Source organism: Urocitellus parryii, chromosome 15, assembly GCF_045843805.1.
Source record: "Urocitellus parryii isolate mUroPar1 chromosome 15, mUroPar1.hap1, whole genome shotgun sequence".
Classification (NCBI taxonomy): domain Eukaryota; kingdom Metazoa; phylum Chordata; class Mammalia; order Rodentia; family Sciuridae; genus Urocitellus; species Urocitellus parryii.
Window position 1 is genome coordinate 35,853,724 of NC_135545.1, and position 18,155 is coordinate 35,871,878.

The 18,155-nt window shown below is 36.2% G+C and overlaps 1 pseudogene; it reads right to left on the reverse strand.

The window, feature by feature from the left end:
* Nucleotides 1–7,463: 7,463 nt before the first annotated feature.
* Nucleotides 7,464–7,875, reverse strand: LOC113187736 (large ribosomal subunit protein eL28-like; annotated as a pseudogene).
* Between the last annotated feature and the right edge of the window lie 10,280 nt (nt 7,876–18,155).

Here is an 18,155-nt window from a genome sequence, read left to right on the forward strand (position 1 = left end):
AGGTTATAAGAATGACCCACATTCATCAGAAAATATATTTAGAAGTTTGATCTTTTCGGAGGCTAATGATATGCAGTTGGAAACTTTTTCATAATGCTGGAAAGTGGAAGTCAAGCTCAGCAGCTAGTCACCACCTGATTGCCACATAAATATCTTTACAGTGTGCTGCATTGTCAAGCTATGATGATCCGTAGGTCAGGTATATTTGAATGCATTTTTTGACTTACAGTATTTTCAATTTACAATGGAGTTTTCAAGAGAAATCTGAGAAATCTCCATTGTAAGTTCAGGAGTATCAATAACGAAAAGAATATAGCAGAAATGATGAACTGTCACTTCTTACATTAGGATTTTATAAAGTTGTGGCTTCCAAATCGTGTGCTTTCTCACACTTTCTCTTAGATTGCTTGCTTTAGGGGAGCATGCTCCCAGATAATAAGAGCACCATGGCAGCAGATAACTAATATGGTCTTCAATTCAGTTGATCAAATATTGATTGATCACTTTTAAGATTAGGCTTTAAGTACTATTCAATACATTGAGGGTAGAAAGAATGGGAAATTGTATTTTCTGCTCAAAGAGCACCCAATCACATGAAAATAAATTAGAATTTAGGTAAATAGGAAATAAAAAGAAATTTGCTCAAGGGACTATACCACCATTTTTTTTCCTTTTCTCTTTTCAGCCTTGTGTGTCCTGATGCCCATCAGTTTTATTAATGTGCTTAGTCCAAAAGTAAGTTTTATAGGAAAACCTAAGGGCATTCCTTGTGCATATTGTCAGGTAAGCAAGTGTCTCGATTTAGCACAGTTGTAGTAAATAACTGGGACAAGAGTATCTTAATTTTTCCTGCTGGAATCAAGCTTATATTTGACAATGTTGTTTTGTGCCAAACATAAGAGGCTTAGCCAGCAAAAGAAAAATCTCTTGAGATAGCTGTGTGTTGCAAGTCTGAGCTCAGCATTAGGAGTTGTTCCCTGGGTTTTCTTTGTTTTATTGTCTACTGTTAAATGTGTTAGATTTGAGATTACACTGTTTCACCAAGGAGCTCAGGGGCTTGGACAGAGCCTTGCTAGCAGATTGAACTCTGTAACCTTATTTTTTATTATCCCCCGAGACTCTGTGCTCCAGACATATGACAGTTCTCGCACAGTCCCAGTGTTCCAAGACAACTTTTACCTCCTAGTCCTTAGAATATTTTGCTCCATTTGTTTGGAATACTTTTCTCTATTTACCTGGATGCCTCCATATTCTTTATCATTCAAGTATCACTTTTTTCCCCCAGGATGCATTCATAAGATCATTTAGAGAATTCAATGTTTCCCTTCCACCATGGAATCATTTGCATATAATTAAATTGGTTTCTTACATGTTAAGACCAGAGACTGAGCCTTAAAGATCCCAAAGGTTATACAGATTATATTTACTCATAGATGTACTTTTTTTTTTTAGAAAAAATATAAGAAAACAAAACACTTGATATTGAATATTTTAGGAACTTGGGATTAAAAGTTTTCAGGGTTTCTTATTGTCTTATAAAGGGATAGCATCACAGCTTGTAGTAAATGACACCTATGTGGGATTTATACTGAGGACCTAGGTCCATTTGCTGAGGAAACATTTTTCTTCCATGACATCTGACACAGTTGTTGGCATATCCTATGAACTCAGCAAGTAACTGAATAAGTGAATCAGTGAGTAAAAAATTTAATAGTTAATTAATAAAAGGTTACACTCAACTCTGTATAATCAAGGCAATGTCCTCTTTCTCTGATATCTTCGAACTATTTCTGGCTTTGCCTTTTGTAGGGAGCCATTCATCAAATTTCTGATGAATAAATGGATTCCAAGTGAATCATAGAAAACCAGTATATTCCCACTTAGTCCTTTGTACTTCTTACCTCCCCAGTTATATTCCCAATCCCCTTCTCATACCAACATTTCCCTCAACAACCATTTTTTAAAACTCACTGTTGTTAAAGGTAGGACATTTTTTCTTTTTTTTTTTCTATTTTTTGGCAAGAGACCACAGCCTGACTCAAATAAACTTAACATTGGAATTGGTTGGCTCATCTGACCTAGAAAAGAGTCTTAGGGATGATTCCAGACAACACATAGCTTCTAACTCTAGTTTTCTCTTCTCTCTTAATGTCAGTATCTTCTTGGACCTGCCTCCCACTGTGTAGGTGTCCTGCATCTAAGTACTGAGGGCTCTGTTCATACTATTTAAGGTTCAAATTAAAATAAAGAAATAGAAGAAGAACAAGGAGAAGAAAAACCAAGTAAGACTTGCTCCTGATTGGTCCAAGGATAAAGAATTACCCATGTTGGAAAATCATGCTGATCAGGAGATTCTAATGGTCTCACACGTGGGTCTAGAAAGCTTTTGACTGATTGGCAAATTCTTGTAGAGTCCCATGAATTTGAAAGGGAATTTCAAAGAAGCTGGTTGTGAGTAGGTTAGCATGAGCTCTTCTGAATACAGAAATCAATGAATATCCAGTGCTCTTTCCTACGTGCCAGGAGGCACAGAGAATAAGCTGTGGTCTATGTCACAGAGGAAATTACAATCAAGTTTTGGTGACAGATCCTATAATTACTGTATAAGTAAGTAATTATCAATAAAAGTTAAATGTAAAAACTAGTGTTCATTAGTCACATACAACTTAAAGGACATTCCTAATATCAAAGCAAGAGAAATTTACTGTAATAGCATACTATGGGCATGCCTTCAAGCAGAAGATAGAGCTACTGCTTTGAAAATCCTGGAATTAAAGGCACCTTAAGTAGAGGTTTTAAGTCTTGCGCAAATTGTCCTTGGCAGCGTGACAAATCCCAGTAGCGTATAACATATTAGTTATCCCTTAATGTATGATCTATATTATACACTGAGAAAATAATGACAAGTCTGCAAGTCAACATAAACAGGACAAAAGGGGGAAAAAAAGATCTAATCTGCTGGCAAAGCAATTGTTCTATGATAACAAGGACAGAATGGAAGTGCACAATGGGTTTCTTGTTGCCTCATCTGTCTAAACAGCTGTAAAGCTTATGCTTTTATTTATTCTTTTGAATGCTGCTAGCTTTGAAACTCCATTGAATAGATTAACATACCCATTGTCTTTCTAAATTGTCACATCTCACTGTATGTGGCAGAGTGATCACCACAACCATTTCATTTCAGATTGCTAAATGTGGGTGCTTTCCTAGGCAGAGGGCTGAATGCTCTGTGTTTAATTGGATTATATGGCCAACCAAACCATTAGAACATGGAAGGGAATGTCCCTAAATCTACCATTTGGAGATATATCCCATGAAGATGGCACATAACTTGCAATTAACTTAATGCCATGTATTTAACACAATTGATGATTGCCAAAAGCTTTGCGTTCTGCTAGATATCAGCTTGTTAAGCATTTAATTTACTCCTGAAAAAGACAGTCCTACTTTATTTCTATTTAAAAGTAGAAGCAGACTGTTTCTCTCTCTCTCTCTCTCTCTCTCTTTCTCTCTCTCTCTGTATAGTTCATTTATTTTAAAGTACAGGTGCTATCTTTGCAAAACTGATTCAGGAATATTAAATAGAAACCAAATAAATATTCTTGTAAAGTTTTTATTTTCTAACATTGCTAATTATTTTAAAATAATTATTAAGTATCTTAAATATCTTCATATGCCAAGAATCTTTTGTTTAGATGCTACCTGCTATCCAAGCAAATTCTTTTTTACTTCTTGGATAAGCATGTGAGGAGGGAATAGACTTCAGAAGCATTTTTTGAATTACTTTGGGAGGAGTTCTGCAATTTATTATTGTTAATAAAGCTGTGAGGTTTCATGATAAACTTTTAAAAAATATAACTAAGCCAAAGGTTTCATAAATTAGAACATTAATGCATTCAATACACATTTATTAAGTAACTTTAAAGAGGGAGTTTTGGCCAAGGTGCTAATTTCATGAATTTTAAATTCATGGAAAGGCAGGAACATGTGTACTTTCTTTATTTTGGTTTGGTACCAATTATGTGTTGAGAATTGCTAGGTCAAAGTGCAAAGAGAGGTGCTACACTGTAAAACCTAGAGTCAGTCACCCTTGTGTAGTTTTTTAAGGATCACTCTAACGTGGCCACGAAAATTACGCCTGGAAAGGCATAGGTCCTAGAGACAGATGACTTGGCATGCCACACAGGGGTTGTAGGAAAAGAATTCCCAGGGAACCAGTTCAACCAAGTAGGTGGGGCACCAAGAAAGGGAGTGACTTCATGGGCTTCAGCACCTTTATTAAGGAACAGGGGAGTACACAACCAAAGGTAATAAAAGGATTTATTTGATGTTTCTGAAGTCATTAGTTCATAGTCAGGGGAAGAGAAAAAAGGGGACTTGTGGTAGCCACCAGCTTTACCATATTGTCCATCTTGTCACCTGGGTGGGAAGTTTGCAGCCTGTTTTGGGAGATGTTTAGACATCAGGAAAGAATAAAGTTTCCAAAGTTTTATAGTTCGGTGCTATCTTTGCAAAACGGATTCAGGAAGAGTAAATAGGAAACAAATCTTCTTGTAAAGTTTTTATTTTTTAACATTGCTAATTATTTTTAAATAATTCTCAATTATCTTTAAAAAAATAAACAGATTTGAGACTGACTGGATTTTTATCCTTGAGCCACCAATATCATAGAAATAAACTCCCCCCACTCCATCTGGGTACTTTCTCCTATTTTATGCTCATACAGACACTTTTCTGATAAGGATCACAGGGTTTAGAATGGTACTTAAAGTAAGAAAGACATTCTTGATATTTGTGAACTGTGTAACCTTGAGCAAGTAAATAATCCTCAATAAGCCTTAGATATCTGTATCCATCTCCAGGGATCCTCATCTCTATCTCAAAGTCATGTAATGAGGACTAAATGAGCAAACGCTCAAAATAGCACCCTAGTAGGCGCATAAAAATAGATATCACCTATTGAGATCTTATCATTACTAATAAAAGACCATAACCCTAGTTTAAAACTCTTGGGGTCACATATTTCAGAATCTAGAAGTGTATCCAGATTTTAGAAAGAAAATACTGAGCATAGATTGATATCATATAGTACCAACATATTAATTTTTCAATATTTTTTTTAAAAAATATTAAGACAGATTTAAAAAAAATAATACTACAATTGACTCACATCTTTTCACGTCAGGTTCTGCCATAAAATGAGTTTAGGTCAGGTCAGATTTTGCATTAACAAGTTGTTAAAGTGCATTATTAAGACACTTTTATTTCAGGTTGGAAATTTCTTATATATGTTTTATGGTAGATAGCATATTTTAAATGCTTGGCAAACACCTAGCTTTATCTTGAGTGTATAATAAATGCTCACCCCTTCTTGACCTTTGTTCCTCTCCCCTCCTAAAATCTGGTCCATTTTTACTGCTGCTGGTCAGTGTGCTCGAGTGTCCTTATAGGAAAGCTGTTTTGTTTTAACAGAAATTCACACAAGACATTGGACTTCCAAACAGCCTGTCCTCTGGGATTTCCTTCCTGTTCCTTATACATTGTCATCATTCTCCCATAGTCTCCTAATTCCCCCTTGCTATGAATTTTGGACATTTTTCACATGTTGCTGTTGAACCTGGGGATATTAATTCCTGGATCTCTGGTGTTTACCTCAGTGAGTGAAGTTAGATTCATTAGACATTTTCTCTAAGAAAAAGATTTTTCAAATGCTGCCATCATTTTCATACATTTGCAGAGTAAATAAAAACTGCAGAATCAGTTGATGGTTGTTTTGGTATAAAGAATACACCTATATACATATGTATGTACAGAAATATGTGCATACAACCATATCTGTATACCATTATACACATATATCCATATGTACCACACACATAAACCATTCATGTGTGTGCACATGCACACACACACACAAACTCATACACTTACATTTTTTTCTCTCAGGGATATATACCTAAGACATGTCTGAGATGTGTTTTTACGACCTATATTCACTGGAAAACTCAAGCACTGCTTGAAGGTGCACCTCATATTACCCTACAGTGAAGGCAGGAGCAAAGCTACTTCCTATGCCTTTAAAATCTCCTTTGTTGAAGGGCAACTCATGAAAAACAAAACAGAACAAAAAAACACTCAGTGGATATTTAGAACAGTTTGGGCATCATAATAGGTTCTATTCTGGGTCACTTTGCACACCCAAATTGTTTTCTTGAGACTATTAACAATGTCATGCTGAGCAATTTAATAAACACAATCAGTGGTAAAGCCTGTTACTTTTGTTTTATTGGTTTAAAAAATCATGCTCATATGTATCTACCCATGGTCTAAGGCTGCTTCCTTAACTAGAGAATCTTGAAGAATAACTTCTGCATGTGTGATAAGGTTCTTTTATTCGTGGGTGACAGAGCCTATTTTGCAGTTTCTATTCACACTCAAATTGTTCTTGAGGAACAATTCAGGCATCATTTTTGGGGGCCTCCCACACTCGGAATAGGTTAATCGCCAATGTCACCTTCACTGGGCTATTCTTTGGATAGAGACCATTAAGGGAAATAGCATTTCAGTGAGTGGCACATTAAAGTTGGAGCCCAGAGCTCTGCCTGCCTCTGGGTCCAATGTGTGTGAGTGGGGCTGAGGGACCAGGAAACAGTCACACTCTCTCCAGGATGTCAGTACAAGGGTACCTAGTCATAAAGCTGCAGGGTGAGAAACGAGGGGTTCTTGGAGGGATCCAAAGAGTCTGAAGGAAGTCCCTGACTCTTCTGCAGCAGCTACGTTGGAATAGCCCATTTCCTGCTAAGTCTGGTATGAAAGATCGGGGGTGCAATGACAAGGACATGATATTGAGAAAAAAGGGCTGTGATTCTGTCTATCGGGGAGAACAAGCTTTTTATTTTTTTCCTCCTTAAGAGGAGATTCAAAGGCTACATTCCAAGTGTTCTGTGGTTCAGTTGTTAATTTGGAAGATAGTCATTTCTGAGATTTTTCTGGTGCCACCCCCCACATCTGAATTTCTTGGTTCCTAGGGTGGGTGTGTGCTCAAGGACAGATAACTCTGCCTAGGATGAGGAAGAAAGGTAATCCTGTTTTCCCTAAAATTGGGGAGAGGAAGAGATTAGGGAGGAGGAGGGAAAGAGGAAGAAAAAGAAATGCCCTTTTAAAAATAAATTGAGATTAGTGTTCTATCTGATGCGTGAGGGGTAAAGATTTGCTCCCAAGATGTAGGCTCTCTATTCACCTCAGAGATTGTTTCTTTTCTTTTCTTTTCTTTTCTTTTCTTTTCTTTTCTTTTCTTTTCTTTTCTTTTCTTTTCTTTTCTTTTCTTTCCTTTCCTTTTCCTTTTCCTTTTCCTTTTCCTTTCTTTTCTTTTTTTCTTCTCTCTCTCTCTCTCTCTCTCTCTCTCTCTCTCTTCTTTTTTTTGAAAGTCAGCTTACTCTTTATTGCTTTAGAAGGTATGGGGCTCAGGAGCACTTAGTGGGGTTTGTCTGGTTCCTCTTCACCATCTCAGGCTTCTGGCTGCCCAGGATGGCACTGGCTCTGTGGATGGCAGCCATGTGCAGGTCTGCGCAGTACTTGTTTTTACAAGTCCTGTGCCTGATGCTGCTGAGTGTGGCCCGTGTGTTCTTACTGATGGTTGTCTGGATATAAGAGGGAGCTGGCTTTTGCTGGCCAGATCTGTGTTTCATGATCACCACTAAGCCTTTGCCATCCGCCTCGGGCTCCACGCCCACAGTCTTGAGGTGAATAGCCATTGTAGTGGAAGGAGTTGTGGGCCTTCAGGTTATTGGGCTCAGTGCTGTGGGTCTGCTTATCTCTCTTGATCAGGAAACTGGAGCAGTTCCACAGGACGATCCACGGTAGGTGCAGGGACATGAAGAAGGCTCCTCTCACTGTGATGACCAGAGAAAGAGCCAGAGATTGTTTCTTTTGCTGAGAAGAATCTTTTTAGTTTGAGTCTATCCCATTTATTGATTCTTGATTTTAATTCTTGTGCCAAAGGAGTCTTATTAAGGAAGTTGGGGCCTAATCCCACATGATGGAGATTAGGGCCGACTTTTCTTCTAGCTCTTCATTTGCAGGTAGATGGATGGAGTTAGAGAAGATAATGCTAAGTGAAGTTAGCCAATCCCCAAAACCCAAACGCCGAATATTTTCTTTGATACAAGGAGGCCTATTCATAGTGGGATAGGGAGAGGGAGCACAGGAAGAATAGACAAAACTGTAGATAGGGCAGAGGGGGTGGGAGGAGAAGGGAGGGGGCATGGGGTTAGAAATGATGTGGGAATGTGATGATCATTATCATCTAAAGTACATGTATGAAGACATGAGTTGGTGTGAATATACTTTGTATACAACCAGAGATATGAAAAATAGTGATCTATATGTGTAATAAGAATTATAATGCATTCCACTGTCATATATAAATTAAAAAAATTAATTAAAAAATAATTTGAATGGCAGAGCACCAAGGGCCATATTCACAATAAAGTGGGCCACTGTTACCAGTTTCCTATCCTCCTTCCAACCAAAATTTTGTACTTTTCAACAGTTCTCTAGCCACCATTATTCATGAATCTTTTGGTTCCTATCTTGAATCTTGCCTCTGAACTAATTTCCCTGCCCTCAGTGTCTTATTTCTCAATATCTGTGTCTACGAAATGCTGCAAGCACTAAGCAAAGCTGCATTAATCCTCAGGAAATTGGCATGTTTATCGCCTGTAGATATAAAAATGATAAAACTAGTCTGGTTTCCCTTTTGATTTTGGCTACCTGGAAACTCTGAGCTAACTGTTCAGGTTAATCAGGAGTCTAAAGACGTGTGGCTCTAGGTACATTTTTTGGTGTTTCATTTATATCTCAGTGTAGGTCTAAAGCTCACATTTGAACATCTATTCCTTTCCTGGCCCTGATATTTGGACTCACTTTCTCTCTTCTCATTTTTTACTCCATCTGAACAGAACTGGATTAATCATAATCCTATGTTCCTATTGTACTTAGTTTTTCTTGTTTTACTTTTATTGCAGTTGATCCTGTATACAATGGTTTCTTCGTGGAATGAAGCAAGGTATAAATAAATGACGAGTAAGTGATTCTTTTGCAACAGGAAGAAAAACAAATATAAAACAGACTGGGGGGAAGGAGATGTAAATTATTCTGCATGACAAACAAGTTTGGGGGATGAGGTAGCATTTGCTGGGAATAAGAAGAAGAAATTTGTATTGGGAGATGGGAAAAAGAAAAAAAATTACAGTTACCACAGATAAATTCTCTGTGTAGGAAATATCCATTGATTTGTAGGAACAGTGAAATCTTATATTCAATATGAGGATTTTCTTCCCCCAAAAGAATTCCAATCTGCTGAGAAACCTTCAGTAAATTCTGCTACAACAGTAGCCTGGAATTAATAGCACATGGAGAAGAGGATGCTTTCTACAGTGTACTTGACAAGCAGTTGAGATAGAATGGCAGGAGGACAAAGGAGAGGTGGGATTACTAAGAAATGATAAAGCAGGTGATAATGGGGCTCCACAAGGAAATTGCAAGTCTCCTTGCACATGGGACAGGGCTCCAGGAATTTCTCTTCATTGCCTTCATTCTTCGTTAGCATCCCACATCTTTCATTTAGTTCTTTTCATCTAAAGACTCTGCTTAACATTTTATACCTAAGGAAACATATATCCTAGAACTCAGATTTTAGTAAAAAATGTAAAAAAAATAAATTTAAAATAAAATAAGTAGTAAATCTATGTTTAGTGCTAAAAAACAAGAACAAAAAACAGACAAAACCCCCCCAAATATCCAGTTTTGAGAGGAAGAGATTAAAAAAATGTAAGGATGTGGGATGTGAGGTGTTTTTTTTTTTTTTTTTTGTTAGATGACTTAATTTGTTAAACCATAAAATGTAGTAATTGAAAAAATAGAAGACTGTCCCCAAAGCTGCTGGAATTTGGGACATCAAACATCATTTCCATACTTATTCTCATTTTCTGGTATTAAAGTTGGCAAGAAAGCAATTGAGTTCATGCCTGTGCATTTTCTGTTTGGGCCTTGGTTCTGTTGTATTCCTATTTATTTACTCAAAAGTTGATTTCTATGAATAGAATTGGGTTCATAATTATCTTTTAAATGCAAGTATATTTGTTTTTTCATAGAAAAGTACAAAAACCTCCAAATCTCTATATTATCATTGACTTTCAACCATACTTCATTCCTTGTGTGACTCTTTGGTGTTTTAATTTTTCTTTTTAACTTTTTCATTTTTCTAAGTATTCCCTAAGTTGTTATATTCAAATTTCTTTCCAGGGATTATTCTACTTGTACCTTTCAAAGTTAAAAGACTTTATATTGTTTTTGTAATGAGTGAAACAGTTTTGATAATTTCTGGTTGTTTGGGTAAATTACCCTTTGAGCACCCCCCTCTCTGTCTAGTGACTTGCCTGAGTAACACATTCACTCTACCATCACCAGAGAGAGAAACCAGGAAAAGGCTAGAACATGAAGTTTGCTTTTAGATAATAATAATAGCTCCTGTTTTCCTTCTATGCACGTGTTTCACATATATTTACTTTATTTAAGAACCTGTCTATATAAATATTCCTGTTCCTTACCAAGTGAAAGAAAGGAATTGAAGCTTAGAAAAGTTAAAAATTAAATATTTTCATAGGTAGGTTATGTCAATGAGAGGGAGATCAAAAAGAAAAAAATTGGATTGGAACTGACCTTTGGATTCTGTGGAATTTATTCCCTTCACTGCTATGCTATGGTATTGCTCTCTAGTTAAAGATACTGATAAGCTAACATACAAATAGCTGACACTCTTCCAGGACTTTCCAAGGGTTGGTATTGAGAAAGTGCCAAGTGAAGAGAAGGGACTATGCCTCAGTACTCTTACTGATAATGGGAATTTATAGTTTTGCAAGAAAGCACTGAAAGATATGCTGAGTGTTCAGTTCAAGTCATTGTACCATTGAGCCCTCATGACACCTTCCTCAAAGTCGTTGTAACTATCTTGCTTTGCAGATTAGGAAATTAAGTTTATAGAGAATTTAAGTGACCTGATTCCACCTGAGTCAGTGCCCTTGCACAGAGCTAGGTCTTTATTCTCTTAAGGTGGAGGAAAATTAACTCTTTCTAGAGTTATTATTATCCACTGTGAGCACTAGAGGTAACTCAGAGTGACTAGTGAACACAGGAACTTACGAGTGATCACGATTGTTGTTATTATTATCAACTCCATCACTTAAAGCTGTCTCTCTTTTCTCTGCATCATTCTAAGGTCTCCTAATGACATGGCCCTTGTTTATCCCACAAAGTGAATCATCACCCATGGTCACATTTTATTTGAGCTCTCTTTAGATAATCTTTATATAAAGAGATAAGCTCTCTTTATTTTTGATAATCTCATTATAGGAAAAAAACTGCTATCACAAGTGGAATATATATTGGAGGGCAATCTAGAGATAAATGAGACAAGTGTTTCATAAGTTAAGAAATTGTGGCAACAATAAAAGTGCTCCTCTCACATCTCTAACTGCAGGAAACCTACTTGACTAAAAGTCCCAGCTGCCACATTATGAGATGTATTGCAGATTTTGCATAGAGAGGTGGTGTTTCCCTTAGGTTTCTCCGAACCATAGACTGAAGCTGGCAGAGATTCTAAGGCAGACTCCTTTGTAGAAGATATGGGGCTCCTCTGATTGGCAGCTTTGGCTCCTGGACACATTGGATCTGACAGAACTATTTAAGAGCAGGATTGTAGTTTAACGCTTTTCTGAGTCATTCCCCCCATGATTCTTTATTTCACAGGGGGTGAACCTTCAGTGAGGTCTGGTGGAGCATCTGGTCTCCTCTATTTTCTCTCAAAAGGTTTTTGCCGAATTGATCTCTTATGTATCCCACCATCTCCTAGCTTGTGCCTGTGTCAAAGAAAAATGTACCATGTAGAGATTCTCCAAGATTTGAACCTTCAACTCCAGTTAATATTATCTTTGAACAATTCACTTGTTCTTAATTTTTCATTTAAAAAAAAAAAACTGGAGAAAAGGACACAGCAGACGACTCTTTTAAAGACTCTTAATTTATGATTCTAAATCTATCAAATTCTGTGTATAATATAGAGTAACGCATTGTATGTTATATTACGGTGCTAGATTATTGTGGTGCTGAATGGTTATTGTGTGTGTGAATTATTCTTTGATCTAATAACAAATATTATTTTATCAGAAAAAGCAAACATTACTTTGATATTTTTCTCATGAATAACAGCATGTAACAAAACAACGGAAAAGCTCTTATCTTTGAAGATTTGCCATCATTAATACTTGGATTCAGAACTATTTATATGATTTTACAGTAAAGCATGCAATTCTTTCCTAATTGGCTTTTCCCCCCCTCTCAAATTAAAAATACTTTAATTAAGCAAAGCTACATATTCATTATCACCATCAAAAGCTGGCTTTATATTCAACTATTCTATTTGTTTAGGAACTAGTGGCAATAGTAGCAAAGTTTAAAATCCAATCATGGGAAAAAATATAATCCTTGCTCCTAAGTAGATTGCTTCATTCTAAGTCAATACTTGGTTCTTTGAAGGTACAATAGCTATATTATTCACCTAGATGACAAATAGATAAAATATAGGATTTAAAAACATTTTTGTAGTTGTAGATGGACAGAATTTCTTTATTTTATTTATTTTTATGTAGTACTGAGGATTGAACCCAGTGCTTCATGCATGCTAGGCAAGTGCTTTGCCACTAAGCTATAGGCCCAGCCCAAATATATGATTTTTATTACAGAAGAGAAAGGTTATGGTTTTTGTGCTATAACTACAAGGAGCAATAGTTATTGTTTGTCCTTAATTAAGAGACACACGCTGATAATCCATCTTTATCAATGGAATGGGACATGAGCCTAAGAAATGAGAAGATTTAATCTAAAATGGAGTGTTGAATTTTTCTAGAACCTCTAATGTATTATCTCTGTGAAAGACTATTTTTGATAATCTTGTTTTAAGGCTATGATCAATGAGAACTTAAAGAAGGCTTTAGCGGTGATTGGATTTTCTTCTCTTGAAAGATGTCAAACTGGGGAATAAATGCATTAATGGAAAAGAATTTTTGAAATTAGTCACTTGATAACATTTTGCAACAGTGTTTAAGACTTTAGTTTTCAAAAGGCTTTAATGCACAGTTTTTCAAGGTCTTGATATGATAGCATGTCTAACCTTGATAGACAAGAAAGGAAGAGATGGTCATTTCAGGTTTCAAGGTGTCCCAAATTAAAAATGCAATGAAATTTTGCTTAGGAAGTTTGTCAATAACACATTTATTTAAATCCACCCTAGCTGTGAGACGCACATGCAAATTTTATTAAAATAATTTACATTTTAAACAATTTTTTTCACATTTGCAGATTTGTACAAATTTGGGTACTATTCAAATGAACTCAGGGAGAAAACAGATGTATCATTAGCGTCCATGGAAATCAGATCCAGGAGAAAAGCCATGCCTGCTGTCTGGTGGGAGTTAACCTGCCCAGGCTCACTTTGTGGTCAGATTAGCTCTCTCTTCAGTTTGAAAGAAATTGATTGCAAAAATATAAGCCACCTTTCCAGATGAAAGTAGAAATATGAAAGCAGGCATATGAAGCCAACCCCATTGCGTGAAGAAATGCATCCCATCCCTCAGTTCCAGAATGAAGGCTGAAATATTTAGCACTACCACAGCAACAGCAACTCAGTCTCATTTGGCAGGTTCCACTTAGATATCAGCAATTACTGTCAACGTTTTAAAATTTGATTTAAAAAATATGGTTAGCTAAGACTCTTGTCATTTTTATATGTAAACGCATTTGTAAGGTAGACTGAATCTCTCCTTCTCCAGGACTAGAGCTGGGCTGTCATTGAATATTGAATATTGAATGTTTTTATTTCAACCAGAATGTTCTTTTCTGCCTATATAGTTTTTCTGCATATTGTGACTATATTTCTCTTTTCTCTCTCATGAGTTGGCATTTTTTTTAATGTTTGAATGTGTGAAGATATTTCAAGTCATTGTTGAGCAGAATCATTTGGACTCCTCCCTCCTTAATACCAGTTGCATTCTATTTCTGTGATCACATCAAAGTATTTTATCAATAAAGTAACTGCCATGATTTAGATTTTGAATGTCCCACAAAGGCCCAAATGTTAAAGACTTGGTTATCAGAGTACTACTACTGGGAGGTGCTATGATCTTTTAGGAGGTAGAGCCTGATGGGAGGTCCACCGGTCATTGAAGGTGTGCTCTCAAAGGAGATATATAGAATGTTGCTCTTTCTCTTTGCTCCATGGCTCATAATGTAAGTGTCTTGGCTCTGCTGTGGACTCTGACTATAATATGCTGTCCTTAAGAGATCCAAAGTGATGAACTCCTGGCCTTGAACTAGAGCCTCCAGAACTATGAGCCCAATATAAACTGTTTTTTTTTTTTTTTTTTTTTTTTGTAAATTGATTGCTTCAAGTACTTGCTATAGTGATAGGAAGCTGACTAATGTAGTACTTTACAAATTAGAAAGGGCAGATTTCTTTTTGATGCACTTCTAATTAGATCTTCTGAAAGCTTAACTATCATTTATTTGAATAAAGTATTTTCCCTTAAACAAAGTTTATCAATAGCCCTGCCAGACCTTAACTTTGGTTATTATAATGGTTTAAAATTTATTATGTCATCCCCAAATCTATAGCCTCCTTGACTCTTTCAAGTCCAAACTTCCTCTATACTTTGCCATGTGCTCATCACGTTTTCTTTTTTTGCTTCCTTGGTTTCTGACCTTCTCATGCTACTGCCAAATTTTGAGGCCAAAGATCTCTTCTACCTCCCCCATGACAAAACAAACAACAAAAACAAAAACATTCAATTTTTTTTTTTTAACTTGGGCATTCTCTACCTTCCAGTCCCTTATTTCGTTGTTGTTGGTTTTTGTTTTGTTGTTTGATTATATGGCAGGGAATAGCCTACTCTTCTTATTTCTTTAGAATGTTGGTATATTTCAAACTCAATTATAGTATTACTTAAGAAAGTAGAGAACACTCTAAAATTACAGTTGTTATTTGTAGTAGTAATTGCACATTGAGAGAATAACAGAGAATAAACAGCAAATGTTTGGAATATATTAAACACTTTATAGACATAACCACATTGGATGAAAGCCACAGTATCACCTAAGTAAATAATCCAGTGATTGAGGATCCTCTTTAGATACTATAAATTGGCCATTAATTGATCACATTCCATATAGAGTTGTGTTTTATTTAGCCACAATTTCCTTAGATACACTAAATATCAGAAGAGTTTATAAAAATATAACAAATGCCTTTTTTTTAGTGTAAATAAATAGTAGATATGGCAACACCAAGCACAAATTTCTATGTGGCTTCAACTGACAAGTTGCTACCTGCTTTCAGAGGAGTTCATTCCCCTTCCTGCTATACTCTATACCATTCTTTGTTATTTTATAACTTCTCTTTGCTTATTTATATTCTTTAAGTCCAGTAAATATTTGAATTTTTGAATTCTGAATCAGTCCTTTTATGTTATTTTATTACATTTGCATCAAAAAGTTCTGGCAGTTTTATCTTGTGAATTGGGAGTTCGCAACATTTTCCTTTAATGGGTCAGATAGTAAATGTTGGAAACTTTGCAGATAGTAGGTCTCTATGGTAACTTCTTGACTCTGCTGTTGTAGCCCCAAAGCACCATAGACAATATGTAACCCATTGGGAAAAACTGTATTCTGTGCAACTATTTTTTTTGAGAGAGAGAGAATTTTTTAATATTTATTTTTTTAGTTTTTGGTGGACACAACATCTTTGTTTGTATGTGGTGCTGAGGATCGAACCTGGGCCGCACGCATGCCAGGCAAGCACGCTACCACTTGAGCCACATCCCCAGCCCCCTGTGCAACTATTAACAAAAGCAAGCAGCAGCCAGGTCTGGTCTATAGGCTAGAGTTTGCTGCATTCTGCTTTAGACAATTATGTAACAAAATATTTTGTCTAGGACATTCTTTCCCTGAAGTATTTCATGAAAAGTAGGACCAATGAGTACAGAAAATGAAATATGCACATCACAGAGGATTCAGTTCTCTGCAAAACTGTGCTGTTAAGAGTATCTCACCTTTACCTTCCTTATTCCCAATCAGACTGGGTATAAAAATCTTTTCATTTAAAAATTCTCAATATCTCAAGGCACAACCTCAAGGTTTTCAGTGGAAGTCTTGAATCAAACACTGCTTCTTGCCTCCTGCTGTGATGGTTCTGGTTCAGTTTCTTGGTTTCATTCCATTGTATTTTATTACTTTTTTATTTTGCCAAGTAATGTGTTCACATAAGAAAAATTGAAAATTCACAAGACACATCTAGTGAAAAGCAGATTCCTTCCTCTTAGAACTCCAATCCCTACCTTAGAATCAAATGGTGTTAGATTTGTAACTTTCAACTGTGTTTCCTGTATAAACAAGCATAATGTGAGTGTGCATGTGGGTATGAATTTTTAAAATCTTTTTAAACACAACTTTGGAAATACTAGAAAAAAGAGCTAAGTACCTTTCAAAGTTACTCTATTACATACAGAATCAGAATGTTTATATAAAGAAAACTACATAATGCCTTTGTGAGATGAGTATTTCTTACCTCCAGATCCATTTCCCACCACTTTTACCTTTAAAATCATTTAGATTTTATGAACTTAAGTTTCCCTATAAAATGGAAGGGAACAAGGAAATGATCACACTGTATTTTATGAAGGTTTTTAAGGTCATGTTTTAAAAATATTATGGCATAATAAATATTCAGTAAGTGGTAGCTGGGGGATGGTCATGGTAGAATTAGTGCTGAATGCAAAGTGTGCTATTGCTCAGTTGTGGTATTATCAAAAAGAGACCGATGTTTCATGGCATTAATATATAATTCCATCATTCCCTATTCACCCAGGGTTTATTGGTTTATCCTGCCAATCATAGTGACTGGAACATAGGAGAATCCAGATGTTAGATATATTGACAAGGATTTCAAGGAACTTTTATGCCAGGATGGGAAATAGATGGTAAATCAATCAGTGCATAAAGTCAATGATCACATAGCATGGCGAGGACTCAGCAGATAATAAAGGAAATGATGTAGTACAGGTTAAAAGGTGGTTTTTGCTACATTTAGAGAGCCGTATTTCATGTGGACACCATTCTTGCAAACTGTAAAATGTTAGTGGTAGCTCTAGGATTGGTCATCCAAAGTGGTCCTTTCTAACCTAAAGGCCCTGGAATATTCCTGATTCTTTTTTAAACTGAACCCTAGGGGAAGAATCATCAGTATTCCTATAGTATTTATTTCCTTCAGGACTTGGGTAGTCCAGTGAAAAAGGACATTTTTTCCCCCATAGACAATTGGTAGAAGGTAATAATAGAACGATACAGCAACAAGAGAGCTACAGCCAAATTTTTGGCTATAGGACAAAAATAAGAGGACAAAGCCTGTTTTATAATGAAGTATTGACTGTCTCATGCAATTTATTAAAGGCTGTATAAAAAATGGAAAACAGAATGGTTGTCAGGTTACCCACTATTAATGTACATTAGATTCCTGTTTCTACTGAATGTTTATTGCTTTTGTATCATCACAAAGGTGAAAAATCATAAGCCAAGGACTATGTGTACATGCTTTCAACCACATCTCACTTTTTTGTATACATCAGCTTCTTCCAACATGCCAACTGAAATTAATATGATTTTCCATTAAAGTAGCACCACAAATGGTGTTTATGGTCTTTACCTCTATACCATGTTTTATGAATGAAAGAGTAGGATTCCATATGTCCTCTTTCAAATATAATCTGGCTTCCTTCCCCTCTGTCTATCTGAACAGGTAACTCAAAACTCTGAGGCTCCCCTGATCCAGATTCCATGATCAGAGGAGAGGGACACAGGAGCATCCATGCTGGAAAGGACTTTATTGACATGGAACGTAAGACTGGGTAGAGGGGCTTGCATCTGCAGGCCGAAGGTGGACATGAATGGGGAACAGACTAAAGCATATCATGGTCTTCAGTAACTAAAGTATTTCTAACCATGGGGAGAATAGTCATCTGTGAGTCTGGTCAGCTGGTGATCATCTAGTC